Source organism: Triturus cristatus, chromosome 2_1, assembly GCF_964204655.1.
Source record: "Triturus cristatus chromosome 2_1, aTriCri1.1, whole genome shotgun sequence".
Taxonomy (NCBI): Eukaryota; Metazoa; Chordata; class Amphibia; order Caudata; family Salamandridae; genus Triturus; species Triturus cristatus.
The window spans coordinates 664,003,416-664,025,702 of record NC_140581.1 but is presented as its reverse complement, the minus strand read 5'-3'; positions in this window follow the sequence as shown (position 1 = coordinate 664,025,702).

Sequence of the window (22,287 nt, the reverse complement as noted above, 5' to 3'; positions counted from 1 at the left end):
GGGGGCTCGCTCACGCCTTCGGGGCCAATCCTGGCACCCGTCGGCCTAGCCCTTATTCAAATCCCTGAGGGGGTTGGCCGGGGGAGGGGCGCCGCCCCCGGACGGCGTTTTGCCCGGGCCCCTATCGGGTCCGGCTTTGCCTACCCGGCCCGGGTTCTAACCCCATCCAGGCGGCGGATCTCCCCTCCCTGCTTTCCCCCCCTCTTACCCTCCTGCTATGCTCTGCTACCTCAAATCACCACTGACAACTTCTGTTGGGTGCCTGAAAAGGTCGCAGTTTATTCATATCACAAAAACTTTATACAATCGTAACGCATTGTTCATGGTCATGTACATATTGCATGGTTATTCTTGCCCCAGTTCTATCAATCAACTGGGAGGGGAGGGAACCCTTTCTGCGTTTCCTGCTTCCGGGTTTAGGCTTCAGCTTGCTACCGATTGGGCGGGTCTCCGTTTGGACCTGTCCGGGCCGCAAGTGCCGTCCCGCTCGCCCTGTGACCTTACATGGGCCCTCCCTTCTCCCAGAGGCCCCTGCCGGCTGGCATCCCAAGGGCCTTTCTTGTGTATCTACTTTCACTTCTTGTGACTGGGTCCTTTGTTTTTGTCTCCTTCTGAGCCCCTGCCGTGAGGCATCCCAAGGGTCATGGGGAGAGTATTGTCTCTAATCCTTGTTGGCGGCGTGCCGCCCTTTTGGCTCCCTCAGTGCCCCTGCCGTGCGGCATCCCCAAGGCATTGCGAGAGCCTCTCATCTATCTTCTACTGGGTTCTCCCCTTTCTTTTGTTAATTTAGTCTGTCTAGCTCCGCCACGCTCCCTATGGTTTTACGATCAGAGGGAGCTCCCCCCTAGCCGCCTCCTACCCCCGACTGTCATAGGAAACCCCTCTGCTCCAGAACCCCCACGATGTTCAGCAGGAACATATCCATACCCACCCCTGTGAGGTGAACTCCGTCTCCGCTGTGATACCCCGGGGATCTTAAGTTTATGAACCCATGCCGCACGAAACCCCAGCCATTCGCCTTACATACTTTTGCCATGGTGATATTGAGTTTTTTCCTAGACTTTTCCACCGCCCCCAGGTCAATTGCCCCCCGCCAGGTGCTCCGCACGATGATTTCTGAAAAAATTATGTCCGCGGGGCGTGTCATTCTTGCTAATGCTGAGAGGCCCTTCTGCATGTCTTCCAAGAGTGCCTTTCGCCCCATTGCTGCCAAGTCATTCCCGCCCAAGTGGACCACCACTGCATCTGGCTTGCTGCCCCGCTGTCGCGCATCCTGCGCCATGGACAGCAGCTCTCCCCATCTCATCCCGGGGCGCCCCCACCATTCTATGTCGGTGTCCCGTAGCCAGATGCCGCCAAAGTCCCGTCTAGCCGCTGCCCACCGCTGTGCCCGCGTAACGTACGAGTGCCCCACGATCCACACCTTCTTGCGTGCCGCGTCCGAGCCTAGAAGAGAGGGGGGGGTCTTAGAATAATGCTGGGCGTATGTAACGCTTGTACACGCCGGATGCCCACCGCCCTATCCCCTTAATAGCGCCCCCCCCCATGCCCAGCCCTGCCGCCGTCGTTGCCGCCCCAATCCTAAAGGAGTGCGACCCATATTCCCGTGCGGGGAGGCCCAAAACTTCCAATGCCTTCCTCATTACCGCTATAAACTGAAAGCGGCTGAGGAAAGATCCATCTCTGTGTTGAAATAGCGGCCCCGTCTTCCCCTGCACGCTCTCTAGGTGCCTCTTTAGCAAACATACCGGGCAATGATCTGCATTGTCCGTGCAGCGCAATCTGGTCCATACCCCCTTGCCTGTCTGGTCCGTCTTGGACCTTCTTAGCAGTATGTCCATGTGTTCATCCTGCATGACCACCCCTTCTCTTTGTATGCATGCTGCACCTGCATCCACCACTGAGGGGGCTACCACTTCGCTGACCCTATATGCCCCGAAGAATGCTACTGCAAACGCTGCCCGGAACAGCTTGACTTCATGCCTCGAGGAGCATATCCCGTCCAGGGCCCCCAGCATTGCCTGAAGTAATCTGAAGTGGATGGGGCGCCTTGCATCCTCCGGTGCCCGCTGTAACCTACCCCACCCTTTCATGGCCATGCGGCATTCAAATGCCCCTGTTTGGTCGGCCTGCCCTGCCAATTTCGTGTAGTAAGCTACCGCACTTAAATGTGCTTGTGCCCAGGATTTAGATTTCCCTTCCTTGAAAGCCCAATCGATGAAATCCAGGATGTCCCTTTTAGCGGCCAATTGCCCCCTCTGTAGACCAGCTTTAGCCCTGAACGTTTCCCAGCATTTCCGGTACCGGCTGTTGGTCTTTGAGGCCAGTGCATTCTCCAGCAACCATCTCAAACCGCTTCCACCCATGCCCACGCTTCCTCCGGCATCGGGGTCATCTTCATGTCCGCGCCCGGGGCTAGCTTCCTGAACTTGTCCCACTGGAAACGAGAAATAGCATCCGCCACTAAGTTTTCCACGCCCGGAATGTGCCTGGCCCTTAATGCAATGTTCCCTCTCAACTGGCAGCCCACTAACTTCCTCAGCAAGGCCGCTACTGCTGGGCAACGCGCCGCTCCTGTATTGATCGCCTGCACCACTGCGTGGTTGTCTGACCACAAAGTGATCTGTCTATTCGCTAGTTGAGGGGCCCAGATGTGGAAGGCTACCACAATGGGAAACAGTTCTAGTAGTGATATGTTTGTGGTTAGCCCCGCTGCGTGCCATGCCTCAGGCCATGCCCCTGCCGACCACGCCGTCCCCAGCAGGGCCCCGAAGCCGTACCCCCCTGCTGCGTCAGTGTAGAGTTCCACCTCACAGGCCGGAGCCCAGGGGGCCCGCCAGATCAGGGTGCCGTTGAACTCTGTTAGAAAACTCTCCCATTGGACCAAGTCGTCCCTTACTCCCTGCGTAATGCGAACCCTGTGGTGTCTCTGTGCCAGGCCCCTCGTGAGCCAGGCTATCCGCCGGGCAAAGGCGCGTCCTGCGGGGATTACTCTCATGGCAAAATTCAGTTTCCCCAGTAGCTGTTGCAGCTCCCCCAGGGTCGCCTTCCTCTGTTGCCTCAATCTACGTATGTCGTTGAGCATGTCCGCTACCTTGTCAGGTGGCAGCTTGCATGTCCCTGCCACTGAGTCCAGTTCTATCCCCAGGAACGTTAGCTTTGTTGTGGGACCCTCGGTTTTCTCGTGGGCTAGCGGGATGCCGAGCTCCTGCGTCAGTGCCCTGAAACTATTGAGGAGGTTGGCGCAGTCCTCCGTGTCTGCCCTACCCACAAACAAGAAGTCGTCCAGGTAGTGGACCCGCCCTCCACTTGGCGTCCGCTGTCCCAGTTCCCACTCTAAGAAACTGCTAAAGGCCTCGAAATGTGCACATGAGATTGCGCAGCCCATGGGGAGGCACTTATCGTAGTAGTAACCCCCATCCAGTCTAAAGCCCAACAAGTGATAGCTGTCTGGGTGCACCGGTAGTAGTCTAAACGCTGATTCTATATCAGACTTGGCCATGAGGGCCCCCGCCCCTTCCTGTCTAACCAGGTCCACCGCATCGTCGACCGAGGCATAGGCCACCGAGCATGCTCCCCGATCCAACCAGTCGTTGACTGACTCCCCCTCTGGGTATGATAGGTGGTGAATCAAGCGGAATTTGCCTGGCTCCTTCTTGGGGACTAATCCCAGCGGGGATATCACCATGTCCTCCAGCGGCGGAGTGGGAAAAGGGCCCGCCACCCGGCCCAGCCCCACCTCCTTTTCCACCTTTTGTTTTGCTGCCTCAGGGTCGTCTTTGACTGATTTCAAATTATTGCTCTCCCGCGCCCCCTTAGGGCCGCAATATGGGATGGGGAAACCTTGCGTGAACCCTTCCGCCAATAGTTTCCTGTCTGTGTGTTTGTGGTACCTGTTTAACAGTTGCAATAGCCTACCTGCTCTTATGGGTGTAGGGAGCGCCTGTCCCCCGCCCCCTTCTCCCCCGGCCCCCCCCGTTGGGGCCTGCGCCTCATTTCTTTGGTTCTGCTTTTGGTTTCTCTGCTGCCTGCCCTGTGTGACGCCGGCATCGTATTGCAGGGTGGTTCCCCCCGCATGACCCGCACTCATGCTTGAATTTGCATGCGGCCCCCCACTTGCACTCATCCTTGTCAAACTTCCAACACGTCTTGTTGGATTTCGTGGCTGTTTGTCCCCTTCCCTTGTGATCCTTCCCGTACCCTTCAAATTTGCCCTTACTCCCGTAGGGGCGAAAAGTAGACTCTTTCACCCCCACACCTTCTCTGGCCGCCAACATGTGTTTGGAATAGCCCTCCATGTCTTGGCAGTCCCAGCCTATCGTTGGCCATACCTGCATTTTCTCCCTGAAACCCTCATCGTATTGTAGCCATGCATTCCCTTGGAACTGCTGCTGCGCCTCGTGCACCTTCTGCTCATATAGGATCAGCGCCGCTGCGCACTCTGGAAATTTTTCAATAAATACGCATGCTAATGTCCTAAAGGCTTTCAACCAGTTTTCTATGCTTCTGTCCACCCTGGGTTTCCTGGGGCCCCTCCTGTCTTCGTCTTTCCTGTCCTGTGTGGTTAGATCCAAGCCTGCCTGCCTCACCTCAAGCAGGGAAAATATGTCTATAAATTCCTTCCTCCAGATTCTCTCCTTCACCGTGAGTGGGATGAGGTTTGCCAGACCCAGCAACCTTGTTGTCGTGGGAGGGTCGCTTGGGGATGGGCGCATATACTCGCTTGCTGGTTTGCCCTCGCCTATCCCGGCTGTGGCTGCGCCCTCCCCCGTCCTGGCCCCTGCGTGCTCCTGTCGTGCTTGCACCGCCTCTGCCCCCTCTCCCTGGCTGCCCCCTGTGGGCTCCTCGTCTGCCCCCCCGGCTGCCTGTGGCCCTTGTTTGGCCGCTCTGTCCGCCGCCAGGCTCCTTGTTGGCCCCCCTGCGGTCCAAGGTGCATTCCCTGGGAATGGGACCCCACTTCCTGGCCATTGCCACCAGGGCACCCAGGGTGGAGGTTGCATCGCCCCCCCCGGCCAGGCCTCCCCCAGGCCTGCGCCTGCTTGCCAGGGCGATTGTGTGTGCCACGGCCCCCTTCCTGACGCGCTGTGATCAGTACCTGCCTCAGCCTGTGGCCCCTTTCTGCTTTGTGGCCCCAGCCCCCCTGGCTGCCCCCGAGCGCTGCGTGGTAGCCCATGCTTACCCAGGGTGCTCTGCGTGGGTCCTTCTTGCGGGGCCGCCGTGTTGGCCACAGACCCCTCGCCCTCGCTGCTCTCGTCCGAGTCCGAGCTGCACACCTGCACCGCTGCTGGTTGGGTCTTCCTCCTGGATGCTTGCGACGGGGTTCCCTCGTTGTTTGCCCGTGTTTTGCTCCTGTGGGGGGGCGCCGTGTTGGCTGCAGACCCCCCCTTCTTTGCTCTCTTTGGTGGCGGTGTGGGAACCTGGCTCCGTCGTCTCCCTTTCCCAGGGGGGGCTTCTTTGATCTGCTGCTCCATCCAGCTCCTGCCCTTCAGCGCCACCAGTGCCCTTGCCTGTTCCAGCATGTCCAATAGATCCTCGTCCAGATCGTCCTCCTTGCGCTTCCTTGTGTCTGCTGTCCTCGTGGCCGGCTGCTCCTGCAGTTCCCTGAAGCGGGCAGGGGGCTGCTTCTTCCTTCCTGTCGCCCCTTTCCTGCTTGCCATCCTCCTTCCCGGTTCTCCTCTCCTTCGTGCCGAGGTAACTTGCTTTTTGTCTCCTCCCGCCGTGTACTGTCCCTTTAAGGGGGCGCGCCCTTCTCCAACTCCCTGCCCTCCGCTGGTGTCACTGACGAAGGCGGAAGCGTGTGTAGACCAACGTGCGGGAGGGAAGCTGCCTGAGATGCTGCGCTGAAGCCGGGCAGCTCGCGGTTGGTGTTAGTCCCGTTTCCGCCGTCCCCGGGGCTCCTTCAGTGCTAGCTGCCTTTTCCCGCTGCCTGCGATGGGGGCGGCCGCGTCCCTCCGCCTTTCTGCTGGTGAGGATTCCTGGTCGGAGGCTGAAGGAGGCTCGTGTCCAGGGCCTCGGCAAAGCGTGGGCTGCTTCCTCGCTGGATCCTCCGCCGTCCGAGTCCGTGGATTTTTAGGCGCCAAAGTCCGTTCACCGCTGCCGCCGCAGGTTGCCTCCAGGTGAGCCCGCGCCGATTTCTTCTTTGTTCGCCCTTGGCCCGGGGGGGGGATTTGTGAGCACCTATCCCGGTGACCCCCCTTTTATTCCCCCCCCTGGCCCTCGAGCACGACCCCTGATTGGGGGGGGCTCGCTCACGCCTTCGGGGCCAATCCTGGCACCCGTCGGCCTAGCCCTTATTCAAATCCCTGAGGGGGTTGGCCGGGGGAGGGGCGCCGCCCCCGGACGGCGTTTTGCCCGGGCCCCTATCGGGTCCGGCTTTGCCTACCCGGCCCGGGTTCTAACATGGAGTTCTGGCCAAATTCAGGCAATTGCTGCGTGGCAAAATTTTTCCTCGCTTAGAGGCCAAATGGTGAGTTGGCAATTGCGAGTGAGATTTGGCTTTTCCTACCAGGAATTTCGGTCACTAGGAGGACATCTGGTGAGACTTGTTCAATGCAGGCCGTCACAATCGTTAGCAGTCACAAGGCTGCTGCTCGAATAGGAAATCTACTTGAGCAAAATCAACTCGAGTAACTGCTCCCTCTGGCATGCCGCGTGGTGCTGTTTGCACTGTTTTCTCAGCGTGGAACGCATTCCTGGTGCTAAACCACAGCTGAAGCAGCGCAACATGCCTATTTCTGCCCATTGGCAGATTCCGTGGAATCTCGCAGAGTTTTTTTGTAACTCCGTGTAATTTCTCGGAGTCAAATTCTGCGAGTTCTGCCCACCCCTAATAGATATGGTGAAACTGTAAGAATGGTATATGAAAATATATTTGTATTGGATGATATGTGTAGTATCGTCTACTCTGGTTTTTATGCTCTTGTTACTTCTTGCCAGTTCTATGTATTCAAAAGATCTTCATTAGCCACAAAAAAATATGGATTATAGCTGCAGAGGAGGTTTTTATGGGCTATGCAGGTTATCGACTGCCAGTTAAAAATGTGTTATCATTGGTTGCATCTCCTTTACAAGGATCCAAGAGAAGGTGGGTTTCTTGCTGTCGTTCATTAAATTAGGCAAAACCAAAGAGGATGATGGACGGAGTGTTGAACAATGCAAGCACTCACCCCCAGTCAACTGATCTGGGTTTAATCCATCATCATTCTTTAGCTCACTCCGTCACCCCAGTTCAGACATGGCCATATGCAAATCAGTCTGACCCTGTGCCTCATGGGAACAGTCCAGCCTGAACTGCCAAGCCATGTCTTCCCTGGACCGGAAACAAGCATCCTGGGACCGGTTTCTGGCTAATCAGCCGTCATCAGCCAGGCTAGCTTGAATCCAGTGGCAAAGTGAGCAAGGGACCAACGTCTGGGCATACCCTACCAACTTAGGGTGAACAAAGCAGTCTGTTCACTAAGTTGAATTCTGTAGCATTTAGTACAGCTGTGTGCTTAAGAAGTACTTTACTTTTCTTAATAGCCAATCACTGGGCTGGACATTTAAGTTACTGCGTTTGTTGGTGTATTGTTGAGTGCTGAGCTCAGGCACTCCAGACTACCTCTGTGAGAATCTTGTGAATGCTTGGCATCGCTACCCTGAGAGTCAAGTGCGGAAGGGGTTATACTTGGCCTAGTTTGCAGGGCTGTACGAGGGCAGAACCTAGGACATTGCAGTTGGAGCCCAGTAGCCCCAACTGTCCCATGGCTTTCTGAACGGGGTCTGACACACCCTATCCCTCTTGCACAGACAGAACATTTTTTGCTCCTTTTTAAATTTTAAACTTTTAGGCCCTCTCCCCTTTTGACTTAGTTAAGCTCATGACTACTAGTAATACTAAAGGCTACCTGAAGGATTCGTGCCCTTGCAAGAGCTCTCAATCTAATATTATCAATGTAGAGCAGCCCTTGTGCATAAAATAAGCAGCAGTTGTTTAACTTTAGGAGTTGTTACAGATGAATGGATCTTGGCATGTGTTGAAGAAGCCTTTGTTAAATCCAATAGATCTAGGGAACTTCCAACCTTTTTCATTCACTCTTCTACCTCCAACTTTTGAAAAAAGCAGTTACAGCTCAACTTTGCCACTCTTTTTTTCGGATAGTGGCCAAAAATCACTATCTGTTGTTGGATTGGCGACCAGCTTATTTTTGGCATTATACTCCGAGAGCGCTGTCAGTGCTTTTTGTAGACCAATCTTGGTATGATCCAAAAGGACCAGGTCGTCAGCATATTGCATCAGCTGGATCTTATATTGCCCGATCCTGGGGGTCGCTAGAGTGGCTCCATGCAGAGCGCTGCCCATATCGGCTGTGTATAAGTTGAAAAGCAACGGGGCAAGGACGCAACCTTGCTTTAGCCCGTGATCCATGGCGATTTTTTCTGTGGTGGAGTCACTGGAGAGTTTAACTCTCTCCCACGTTCGCGAATACAGAGATCTAATCGCTTGTAGGAGGGGCGGGCTGATGTTCCAACGTGCTAATTTCTGCCATAAGATGGTGCCGTCTACCCTGTCAAAAACTGCTGTATAATCAATTAAGCAAGCAAATAGCGGCGGGGAGCTGTGGGCCACTGCTTGGTGTACTAGGTATGAAAGGGCAACAATGTTATCAATGGTGGAACCACCTGATTGGATCCCAGTCTGGTAAAAGGGGAGGAGAGCTTCCCTGCTAACCCAGTCCGCTAGTTCTATCAAAAAAGTACTTGCATAGGCCTTGCCCTCGATGTCCAATAAGGCGATCATACGATAATTCCTAGGGTCCGTGCTTGGCCCTTTTTTGTATATTGGGTGCAGCAGTTACCCCCTCCAGAGTCTGGAATGTCCTCCAGAAACCTGTACTCGGCATACAGCTGAGCCAAATTGTCAGCCCAGAAGTCGATGTCCTCCCTGAAGAGGGAGCTAGGCAGGCCTTTGGGTCCAGGTGCTCCATTATGCTGATTTTTTTCAAGGTGGTTCAAATTTCTTGTTTTTCTGGGTAGGTAGAGTCAACCAGAGGTTCCATAAGATTTGTGGTGGCATTGCCAGATTGCCTCCCAAGTGTTGTGGATCTATCTGATGGATTTGCATTCGAGTCCTCGGTGTAGAGGGTTTTCACTTGAGTTATCCAAATCCCTGCGTCGAGTGGGTTCTCTCTGTTAGAGGTCCCATGAATTATCTTGTTTAGATATTGCCAAAACTCTTGGGATTTACTTGATGCCAGCAGCTCAAAAATCTTCAACCATTTTGCCTCTGTAAGTTCACGTTTTGCCTGCCAAACCAGAAATGAATGGGTCTTGGCTGCTAGTTTTAGTTCCTTTTTGGCAGACTCGGACCCAGTTACCCGGTAGGCCCTGCGTTTCGAGTTTAGTTGTTTAGAGCATTCCTTAATTGCTGGTTGGTGTCCCAGTGTGTATGCGGGATTTACGTTGGTTCTGTGTGTAATGCTCCCCTAAAGCAGGGATGCTGAGTCATAGGCAAGTGTGCCCCATTCCCATATAAGGCCCTTGTCGTTGAGACCGGTCTGCCAGCCTTTCCACGTTGATTTCCAAGAATCGAATTTGTGATTTGGGAGTGGCCCCCATTTGATTCTTCTAAGGAGTCTGTGCAGTTCTTCCCCCTTTGTTGCCCCAATGCAGCGAAGTGTGTGGCGGATTTTTGCTGTGATGAATAACTGTAGGGTTAGGGCGGCATGGTCGCTTTCATTCCGGGGTTGAACTGTATAATTTGACATATATTTTTGTAGTCTCTCACTCAATAAGATGTAGTCTATTGTGGTCCGGTTGTTGAAAGTGGGTGCTATGAATGCTCCTGAGTTGGCTTTTATGGTTAGAGAGTGTGTCGTTGCCAGGTTATATGCCCGCATAAGGGGGTTAAATCTTCCGGTGCTCCCGTTGGGGTGACTTTCAAGTGCGTTCAGTCCTATGTCGTGCGTGTTGAAGTCCCCAAGGATAATGGAGTCCATGCCTGCAAACTGCAATAGCAGAGTTTAGATTTCGTTTATTAACCGAATAAGTTTGTCCTTCGGACCCGGCCCATGGGGGTTATAATAAACATTGATTAAAAGTATTGATATTGGGCCATCTATCGTGTTCAAGCCTTTCAGAGTGCCAGCCAAAACATATCTGAGGGGTTCTTTATCGCTGTAAAATGTACTTTCAGCACATGCTTGATGTATGTAGAGATACCCCTCTGGGGGTCTCCTAAAAATATTGCCTTTTATTGCAGGTTTGAAGTATTCCACGTAGCTCCCTATTGGTGTAGATGAAGTTGCCCATGTTTCTTGGGCACAGATAAATATATCTGCTCCTGCAAGGAATGTAGTTGCAGATGGGTTTTGCAAAACTTTGTTAATCCCTGCAACGTTCCAGGTCATGATGTTAATCATTTGGTTGTTGTTTGAGGGGCTTCTATGCTGGATGAGGCCGTTGTTTGAAGCGAATCCGGACTTTGGTGGCGTCGACTGATTGCTTGATAAGGACCTGGTATTAGGAGCTAGAGAATAAGGCCAGTGGGAGCCAGGACCAATCTTTAATACTGTTCCCCATAGTCGAACAGGAGCGGTTGCCCCCTTCTACGTGTGTGATGATTTGAATTGAGCTTTTGCTCCACACCTTCGTTTTCGAGCCGCCTTGGGAGTCGTGTAAAATAGATCCGGATGCTAGTAGAGTTGAGTGTTTACTGTTCAACAATTTCTGAGCATTCAAATCTTATTCTCCCTGTCGTGCAAATGGCCCGTATTTTTTCAGGATCTCTGGATATTTAATAGCGAGCAGGGGCTTGATTTTTATGCCCCAACTCTCCAGTTGCGTTTTATATCCTCTCAGGGCGTCGGCCATGACCGAGTTGGAGAAGGTTATCTCAGTTGTTTCATTTGTTTCACTTGGCCCTGATCTTTGAAGTGGTTTGTCTGTTAAAAAGGAGGACCACCATATATTGGTTCTATGAGATTGACTGGTGTATATGTTGTCAACATAGAACCCCTCACTGCATAAATTAAGTGGTGGGGGCTGTCCATTTTAACTATGTGCACCTCCCAAGATTATGTTCAGTGAAAAGTTATGTGCCAAAAGTCACAAGTAAGTGAAGTATGCCCTTAGAAATGTTCTTAGCATCAGCTGATGGCCTACCCCTTCTTAAAGCTTGGTAGACCGGTTATTTTACCAAAAAATGAAGGATCACCAATATAGTTACGTAACAAGGTGAAAACTAGGAGGTGTCCTGTATTATGCAAGCATTAATGAATAGATGAGGTCACATTCATAATGACTACTCTATAGCAGGGTTGTTCGAAGGTCATGCGTGTCTGGCACCTGATGCCATCCTATAGTCACACTCTAGTTAGGAAAGAGGACATGAATGTCAGGTAGACAAGGATTAAAAATTGGACTCCTCTCAATACTTCTTTTAACATTCTGCTGGGTCAGGTATCTGGTCGCTATGATGTGGTTTTGTTGATTCAATTGTTTTTCAGATTTATTACAAGCTCTTACATTCCCCACTAGTAAGGTAGATATCCGTATTCCTTTCTAAAGGAAAATGAGTGTTGTGTGTATGTTTGTACAGCTACCGCTGATGTGCAATGTGGTGATTTTTAGGTCTCGGCTAGGCAGCGCGCATGCGCTGTCTCTCCGAGACATCTGGTAATCCATATGGGTGTTGAAACTCCGCCCATTGCTTGTGACTTTCTCGTGGCTTGCGATTCGTTATCTTGTGCATTTTTTTTGTTATCAGCCCGGTTCTCTCTCTTCTGGCCTGCAGTACCAGGTAGGGACGGGTGCTAGGACCCAGCGACACGCCACCGAGAGCACCTTCAACCCAGCCCTATGCCCGCTCCTGCGCCACTGTGCGCGCTGCTGTGGATGGAAGAGGCGAGCTAACTAACATTGTAAAAACATATGTTTAGCTTAGATATTTTAAGCTATGCCCTTACTTGAATTGCCTACGGCCACAACAGCATTAGCCCTTCTAGAAAGACTTCTCGCAATACCGGTCGGCGAGAGGTGGGACAATTATGAGCCACTCAATACAAAACGGGGTCATTATCGCAAACAGTTAAGTGGGTAAAAGGTTCTGTCAAATTGGTTCTCCCTTAGTAATTAATCACAGGTAGAATAAGAATAAACGTTGTAGGAAAGATATCTCAGAATACACACTGAAAATGGCACGGAAGAAAGGCCCGACTAAGTGGTTGGCGGTATTGTTAGCTGGTTATTGGTATCTCTTAATTTTATGTCTAATAACCTTGTAGGTGAACAAAGAAGCGGTTTATTTCATTAGCCACCCTCTCCTGGCATATAGACCGTTCCGCAGTCTGCCGATCACACGGTTCCCCAGAAGTATTTTACAGACATATTTACCTGTGGAGAGGCTGGGAATCAACACTTCCACGTCTGGACTTTCACTGCCCCACGCATCAAACACAGAACGATGCCAAGTGCAAATCTCCCTGCCTGGTCAGGGTGTCTCTGCATTCACAAACTGTTACATATATTCTAGCCTACAGAAACAGGAACGCTTTTCTTTCTTCACTGTTTGTGTTTGGACTTTGTTACATTTTTAAGATTGCCTTGTAGAGATTGTACTACTCCCAACTATTGCCTTCCCGTACTACCAGTTTATTTTTTATTTATTTGAACACACCTGGCTTGCTTATTATGCAAAATTTGGGTAGGAAACCACTTCAGACATGTGAGGTCAAATTACCAGTTGTACACAAATAACACTCTAGATAAGTACTTCTCACTGCAGTACTTTAATGTGCCTAGTAGTGTCAAAGCTTCCACGTTAAAGAGCAGTAGATGTAGCAACAAAGATAATCTGTTGCAATTTCTAAATGCTTATACGGTCCCAAAGCCGAGACCAATTGCATTACAAATGCTTGTTTATTTGGGTGTTGCTGCTTATCGCTGTGAAATTCAAAGGGTTTGTTGTTGAAGGTCATGTGGCAGCCACACACAAAAACATCAACTCCCCCGGCCTCCAGGAAACTGATTTATATAACATAAACCCCAAAAATATGAAGGCATGTTTATTCTGAAGCAAGAAAGAAATCCCCTTTTTTAAACACTAATCACCAGGCATGATACGTATGAAAATACTCAAACTCGATCTTGAGAAACATATGTTAGAAAACTAGGCACAATGCAAAAGAAAAAATACATATTTATAACCCCGTCTTACTGCAAGACATTAGAACGTATTGGGTATTAATTTCTAGCACAAATAATATTAACTAAGCAAGTTGGGGCATTCAGATACTCAATCTCCCATAATCCCAAGGACAGTAAAGAGAAGCCCTAAACCAAATATCACCTCCTAGCCAACACAGCAGCACAGAACACTTAAAACCGGGTGCTCCAAGCAATGAAGCATTTGGCAGCAGTCTGAGCAGTAGGTGGACAGGCAGCGCCAGTACATTGACGCTGTGAGTAAAATGTATGCCCTGATGCGAAGTGCTTTCTTCAGTACGCATCAGGGCAGTGTTTAGTGACCAATCTAAATGATACGGGGTGTACAAAGGCCGACACAACAGCACTGTTTCTAAGCATATACGCTGGCGGGGGATTTTCTGCTGGCGGGGGATTTTCTGCTCTCATGATCCTCAACATTCAATTAAGTTGGGTGAGCTGTCATACTTCCGTACTGATAAATAGACTTAAGAAACTATTTAATCTGGGTGGTGAGTTTTAAATACAGGACGTTGATTTTGGCCGGAGCTGTTATTACCGCACCAACAAACAATCATCTTTTACTTGACCATGCTTGTCATACAATATACATGCTGAACGCAGGGATCACAGCTCACCTCCGATGACTACAGACCATAAAGAACACAGCAGCCTGACTCGCCCTGGATCTACCTAGATGAACCCACATCACCCCCTACCTCAGGGAACTCCACTGGCTCCCTGTACTGAAAAGATGCCAGCTCAAGCTCCTGACCCATGCATACAAGGCCCAACGCTACTGCGGACCCACCTACTTGAACCTTTGCCTGAACTTCCATCAGTCCACCAGACACCTCCACTCTGCGTCCCTTTCTCCAACCCTCAACCTCGGCATCCTTTGTAGCAGATGCAGAGGTCACTCCTTCTCCTACCTAGCAGCAAAGACATGGAAGAAGCTACCCTTTCATCTACAGACATCCCCATCTCTTTCAGAGGTCCGAAAATCCTTGAAGACCTGGCTGTTCAGCTAATCAACTGGACCCTGCCAGTGCCTGGATACCCTCGCAGGTGATAAGAAGCTCTCTACAATTCTACTGATTGATTGATTGACCATCAGATTGGACTTCAAATTCCAACAATTTAAGTCCTTGTATCGTGGTTCTAGCTATTCCCAAACTGAAGTTACACACTTTAAGGTGCTCTAATGTATCCTAGAACATTTCTATAGGAGAGCCAGCATTGTGACCCACAGTGAAAAAAAACTTTGGAGATTTTTCACTTCCAGTATATGTAAAACATCTACTTTTGAAATTCCATGCACCCTGCCCTATGAGCAGTTACCACATACTCCAAAAAGTGGTTCACCTGGAATTAATTCACATGAACTTTATAGATAAACAAAGATATATATTCAAAGTATACAATTAATGTTATAAAACCACTAAGACTCCAGTGTTATGGTGCTTTAATTAAACGAGAAAAGTATAGTAACTACACATATAGTGTAGTAATTTGCAGACCACATAAAAGTTGTGCAAATGTCACATACAAGGTGCAATAAGCAGATAAATCAACACATGTGCACTGTTTCCCAAGGTGAAAAACCACATTGAAGTGAACAGGTGATATTTTTATGCACAGGCAACAACTTTCAATATGTGTTTATAAATGCACACGTATGAGAATCAATTTAGATTGCAAATTCTTTTAAGCCAGTGATAATTAGTGTGATTTGGTGTTGACGGTGTTTCAAACTCTTTAGAAATGTAAAGTTCTCTTCAGGACAATGAGATAACAGGGGCACCTGCTTAAAGGGTAGTCACAAGGCCATGATTGGAAGAAGGAGCCAGGATGTGTAAGGATTCCAGTGATACCTAAATTGTGATTGATAAAATGTACTTACTCGGTTGTGCTTGCAACCGAATGGTGTCACCGTGCACAATTGATGTCGGTTTGTAGCAGAAAAATATCCTCTTAGTAATGAATATATCCTGTGCGATCCTGAGGATTTACTTGTGGAGATACTGATGGAGCACTGCTTTCCACGTCCCGCCTTTGGACTGATTTAGCCAGCGGCAGCCTGGATTCTGCACCGGCTTCATGCAGGATATATTCTTGCATACTGGATGCCCAAGTAATACTGGCATTAGGGCTGCTCCTGTCATATATACTATGGGCACTAAGAACCTGTTTATGGGTGGCTTACCAGTATTACAAATGAAGGTGTAGGCCTGGCAAAGGGTGTATTTTGTCAGATTGAGTTTGCAGTTTAAAAGCTGCTCAGCTAGGTTGCAGTAGCAGGCCTAGTTTCATTTTTTTCACTTGTCTCTTTGATGGTGTTATAATAAGTGCTGCAGTCCACTAGTGACATTTAACTTACAGGCCTTGGAAACAAAGAGTACCGTATACTACGGAGCTACAGATCAGAGCACATACATGGGGCACAGGACTGCAGTGCCAGTGTGTTGGAAAAGCCGATACACAAGCAGCATCAGTCCAAAATTAGGGATGATAATGCAAAAAAGAGTGACATTTCCTTATAACATATATTTTTAGAAGACTGAAAATTTGACTAAACAACACAAGAATAACAGTGTTGTAGGGATAACGTGGTGCAAGTGAGTAATGCTCCTGAATGTGAGAAAGAAGCAACCCTGGTAGCATTCCCTTTGTTGGTTGAAAGACAGTCCTGGGAATGCATACCTCAAATACGAGACTTCTTCAGGCTTATAATGGATCTGGTACAGCTGCGCTTTGTGAATATTGTAGTAAGCTGAGTAAATTTCAACCGTCCCTAGGGGAAAGTGCTGCTATGTATCACAAAGTTCCTGTGATATTTGTACATACTGTATAATACACCCAGCACAATCCATAAATGAAAACTCAGCAGAAAGAGAGCACGGCTTTGGCAGAATGGCATTCTACGGAAGGCGGTTAGCTAATTGTTTATATCAGTATTCAGGGCTGGACTGGGAACAGCAACCAGCCCTGACAGATTGCTGCTCGACCGGCCCTGGAAGCAGGGGAGGAGGGAATGCTAGCAAAAAGCACTGCTCCCGCTTTTGTTACAGGAGGCCGATATTGCAGCATTGCTGCAAAGCTGGCCCCCAGTGACAAAATCGGCCCTCAAAGGCACAAAACTGGCCACCACCCCTCTGGCCTACCAGGGAAATGCCTAGTGCCCGCTACAGCCTGTCCGGTCTTGTAAGTATTGAATCGTAGGCTTGGGTGCCTTATTTCAAAAAGTACTATTTGCTGGTTTAGTACATGAGTTGTACAGCTGGTTCAATTCTACCAAATGCAACTCATTAATAAGCATTAAGGGAGATCGTATGGGAGTTGAAGGATCTTATTAATTTCTGCACAGCAGGAGAACTAGGTGAAAAGTACCCCAAGCGACAAGGGCAGTGTTTTGACTTAGACAGAAGCAATGGCAGAGATAGATCAGAAAGGCTTAGTCTCACTTGAGGCCACACTTTGGTGAGTACTTAACTGGCTGAATTAAGATAACTTAGGGGTTTTTACAGAGCAAGAATGTAATAGGATCAGAGTACTGGGAGATGTGATCCGGAAGGGGAAACCCTAACAGCATTCAGAGACATATGTAGATCAATTACAGTGGAAAGGAGTTTTATACATTTCTGCATTTGAGAAATATGATTAATGCACAACTGACAGGTACATTTGCAATCCTGGAGTAATTCCCCTGGACCTAAATGTGCTTGCAAGTTATAAGCAGGGGAACCTAATTTCTACTTCATTCAAAACAAAACAATATATGTATAAAATGTAATGCAATATAAAATCTAATCTGCTCTTTAATATTTCTACTCTTGAAGAGCAAAGACAGAATGTGGTCTCCAACTTTTTGGATATCTTTCCAGCACTTCAAACACCCATTTTAAACCAAAACGTCATGTGCAAATTGGAACTTTTGATAGCTATTTCAGTAGATAGTCCAATGAGTGAATAAGCATGGAGTCTAGACTTTTACTTCTCCTTTCTGGTCTGATGCTTGAGGTTTATGCTGCCGTGGAGAACTTTAGTTTTCTGTGTTCCTGGTACAATTTACCCCATGTATCAACCCTGATATCTTGCATCAGAAGTCTTCACAATGGAACATACTTCCTCGTGTATTGTCTTTGTTTCCATTCATTCTTCTGCATCACAACTGTGAGTGCAATTGTCATATCTCCTGTTGCATCCTATCAATCCTTTCTTCCTGAGCTTCTCTTGTTCTTCTGGAGTTATGGCCTCTAGAGAAGATCTCACAACTGATCATCTTCTAAGCTAGGCTCTCGTGAACACTATTGGTGCATTCTATCTTTGAGATAACTAAAGACATAAACACTTGAAACCTGCGTGGAAAGCTAACCAAAGGGAGTGAAAAGGATAAAAACAATGTTTACCACTTTAGAAATCTCAGGAGCTGTGGTTAATCCTTCAATAATGATGGCTTCCAGATTTGCACCCCTGTGAGTGTGAAAGGTCCAAGTTAATTAGCGGTATACAGTCTAGCCATGAAGTCAGTTATGTACAGATCAACATCTCATCATCATCTCAATAATGACAATTCATGGACCAGACAATCCAAACTGAAATTGTTTTGTTACTTGATAGTTGGTGTTATTTACTAGCCGATTTAATGGTACTCATTTTATGGACAAAGCTGATTGATTGATTCAAACCTGAGCCAAACCTATGCTTTAAGGCTAAATGCATATGTTGGCACACAGGCGTATAACCCTCTTATCTCTCTTATGAGGATTGGAGCTTGTGTTCTTCAGTTGACACAACAATCCCTGCATAGTAACACAGAAATAAATTTACCAGGATATGAACCTGTGTTCTGCAGGTTACACACAGTTCTCAACAATAAACCCATAAACTCTCAAGGTCCTGTTGACAAACTACACTTTGTAGTATGTTTAGTAGCACTACACTAGTACTATTCACTCTACAAAATGCTATTCTCAACCCTACATAGGGAGATCTCCATCTCCCTATCTTTTTCATGCGGAGATCTCCTCAAACGTATGCATCCATTTTTGTAGTAAATACAAGAGAGACAGGGGTAGTCACTGGAAAATTGGTAATACTTACTACAATATGGAAGGGGTTTAGGCAGAGGTAAGGAGGCATTAACGAATGTCTAAAGAGGGGTTTAGGGAGGGAGAAACTCCAATCCCCAAAAGAGTAAGAACATTCCTATTCACAAGCTTCACTTCTAAAGTTATTAGAGTCAAAAAGGACCCGGAACAGTAGTAAATGTACTCTAGTTCCTCCTTGGAGTGGGACCAGCACCACACATGGACAACCACTGGTAGTGCAACACACTCCCATAGAAAGTAATGAAGCCACCAAATAACTATATATATATATATATATATATATATATATATATATATATTTATATATATATATATATATATATATATATTGGATTAGTGGGGTAGTTAAGCAAGGGAAGGAAAGGGTAGGAACAGCAGGGATGGAGACCTATGGAAGACACATGAAAAACAAGGTAAGTACCCAGCTTTGGTGCAACAATACAGTGAAACAGATGAACGCTCTAGGAGTATATCTTAGGGAATCTATATAACACTCTACCTGTAAAGGAAATAAAGAAGAGTTCTACCAGAAGAGAGGTGAGGGTGATTGCCGACTTCCAACATGAAACACTGTACAGAGGAGAAAACATCCATCAGTATTACACAGACCCCCACAATACACTCTGTTATAGGAATAACATGTATTTACTCCACCTACCCGGGTCGTGTGTGGAATAGTGCCAAATGCAATATATAACTTCCAAACGCCCTCTTTTATCTCTCTCTTGCCTAGGAAATTGTATAAAAGAACAGACCATACATAAATAGAACAAAGAACGAGGTGAACTAAACTGTCTTGCACTTTGTAATCACCAGGCGCTCCATTGGAGGAGTTCAGTACTCATATGGCCATCTAGAGATAAGCTTAGGTGAGCGAGTAGGAGGAAAGCAAGGTTCATATATCCTCAAATGCAGGGAATCCAAAGAATGCTAATATATCATCCAAGAAAGAATTGCCAAAAGAAACAGATCACCTCCCTGCATAAGAATCCAGGTGCTTCTGGTCTCACCAACAGGGAATGAATAACAAAAGAGTGAAACGCTGTTAAGACACAAGCGTCTCACCTCACAGAATCCCTGACTGAGTGATTCCGCCAACAAGAACAAGGAAGTAAGGAGCTCGTCCTACTCTTAACCAGCCAGTCCGGAAGGGACGAGTACAATGCTGCCCGTTAGGCTTCTACGCATGAAAACAGCCGAAAACGCTGTTTTCTCCAACAGAGAAACGAGGGCCAAAGACACGCTGAGAAAGCAGTTCTCAGCGATCAAGTACAAAAGTGCGAATATATCGAAGTATCAGAATGAGGTGCGGGAAGCACCCTTACCGCCTAGGATTAGCCGAAGAGGAACGCTGCTACAGCCGCAAGAAATCCAGGAATAATCGGCAGCGTTAGAAGCGTTTGGTGTCCCTATATCTGGGTTATATCAGCGTCGGAGTCACGTGGAGTGTGCTCACAAGAAGGACGCTGGGAAGTGTAGTTTGTAGCGGTAGTTCCTGGTGTTTACCGCGTTATCGTGTAGTCAGTGTCTTACCGGCCTACGATTTCTGATAAAGAAGGAGTCCCTATGTGTGCTACAAGGGGTCGCCACTGGTCCCGTAGGAGTAATGAAAGGGGTGAAGTGACAAACACCATTCTGCTAGCAAAATTCGGAAGAAGAAGAGAAAATCCCAAGACCCGCAACAAAAAAGAAATAACAAGAAACATTTACTGGTATAGTCCACAAATGTTCCGGCCAACCTGCCCACTGGTAAGGCATGATATGGATAGCAGGAACACCCGCCGCCCCCTTCCCGCACCAGGCCCAGCCAAATAAAGCATGGAAAGACCCAATAATATTGCAAACCACAGTCTATGTGTTTCAGTCTGCGGCAGTCTGACAGGGATTGAAGGACTGCAGTGCGTTCTTTAGTAATAGTGTGGGAGTCCGGGCGTAGGCTCAATGGTGAGTTCCCAACTCGCTGCCATCACGCGGAATCAGCTCGGCGTTAATTGGAGGCAGCTTTCTCTGGCGTGGCGCGGTCGACCCCTGGAAGGTGAAGAAGCGACGCAGCCGCCTCAAAAGAATGAACCTGGCGGAGCCTGCCTTCCCATTTAAAGATGAGTCTAAACGGGTGGCTGCAAGAGTATGCTACATCCTTGGAGCGTAGGAACGCTGTGATGGGACGGAATTCCCGTCTTTTCTGTAGCGTGGAAGTCGCCACGTCTTGAAAGAGGAGGGGCCTACAGGAGCGAAACTCGACAGGGTGTTTGGCCTGCGCCTCTCGTAGGATGCGTTCTTTAAGTTTAAAGTCATGTACACAATTTAAGATATCAGGAGGGGGAGCTGCCGTCGGCCACCTGACTCCCACACAATGTGTCCGGTCAAGCCTGATCTCTTGGTCCGGAGGGCTCCCCAGGATGTGATGGAACAATTCTATGATGAAGGCCTCAATGTCCTGATCTTCGGTTCCCTGAGGCACCATGAGGATCCTTATGTTGTTTCGGTGGGTTCTCGAGGTCTTCCGCATGTGCCTGGAGATCGAGGTGCTGGTCCCTAAGTCGCAGGACTTCTTGTTGAAGCTAGGATACATCCTCGTCACGGGCAGTTGTTTGATTCTCCAGGTCATCAACGCGCTCCCCCACCGAGTCGATGTCTCTGCGCATCTCCCGGATCTCCGCAGTGAGATCCTTCTTCATATTGTGGAATTCTCTTGTGAGGTCCGCGAAAAGAGACTCCAGGACACTGCGTGTGACCGGCCCCTCTGAGTCGTCCGATCCTAGTCGTGCTGCCAGTTCGCTCTGCAGTGGCATTGCCTCAGCTCCCCCGGTCCCGGCCTTAATTAGTAGTTCTTTGACGGACCAGTCCTTCCGAGATTTATTAGTAGCTATCGTGAGGGAGCCGCTACTCCTCGCTGGCAGTCAAAAAGCGGCACTGCGTGTGAAGAGGTAGCTCACCCAAGTAGGCTAGGGGTCCCCTGCAAGGTCGACCCTCAACCCACTGCCAACAGAAGCCCCCCACCGGCACCGGGGTAGCGTTAGTGAGAGCAGACGAAGGGGGTGGCCCCACGGGCCACCGATCCAGGTGATCCGCACCGCACATCCCTAGCGCATTACCGTCTCTAGACACTCCCAACGTAGCTCATTGAGGACCGCTTCAGGATTTAATAGTACTGTAGACGGAGCTGAGGGAGCAGGAATCGGCACTACCCCCTCTCGTCTGCTGCTGGGCCACATTTCCCCATCCAGACCCGTTTCTCTGTGCCCTGCCTCTCACCTCCATAGCGCTCCCAGGACAGGGAAAGGCAGGTCGTCTCCCGGCGGAGGTCAGCAGTCAGGGGGGCAGGCATAGGATCAAGGCTGTCGTGCTGCGATCCTCTCTAGAGATCTCACAGGTCCGGGCGCAGTGTGGACAGGCCTTGGTGCATGCGGTTGTGCTGGAAGTGAAGAGCGTCGTAGGCTGGACGCGCCTGGCAGCTGAATCGCACCCCATAGCAGCTCACCTCTATCGGGTGCAGGGATGCTACTCTGGCGGGCTCAGACCTGCGCCGCCATCTTGCCGCTGTGCTGTATGCTCTTCAGACCTGTTTCAGGTGCCGACCCGAGGCTCACTTGCCTCCGCTCTCTCCCACGTCGGGCCACGAGAGAGGCCGCAGGGCGTGCTCAGCCCGATGCGTCCCAGTCTCCAATATCAGGCGTCAGGAGTCCCCACTACGCCGAAATCAGGTCAGAGGTGCCGGCGCTAATGTTGGACCCAAACAAGGTCCAAATCTGCGGCTAGGGCCACGCTGGACGCAGGTATGCAGGCAGGGCCTAGGCCAGACCCTGAGTCCTGAATGATCTTTTTGCCACAAGATTTATTTACCCCGAGCTGATTTTGAAAAACCTGGTGTAATTACTAGGAAAGCCTTGAGTTAGCCCTGGTCTGATTGATCCTGTAGGGCGAAACACGTGTTGGCTGTAGAGGATCTTCTATTGTACCGTTCTTTAGAATGAATACCGGACGTTTAAATAAA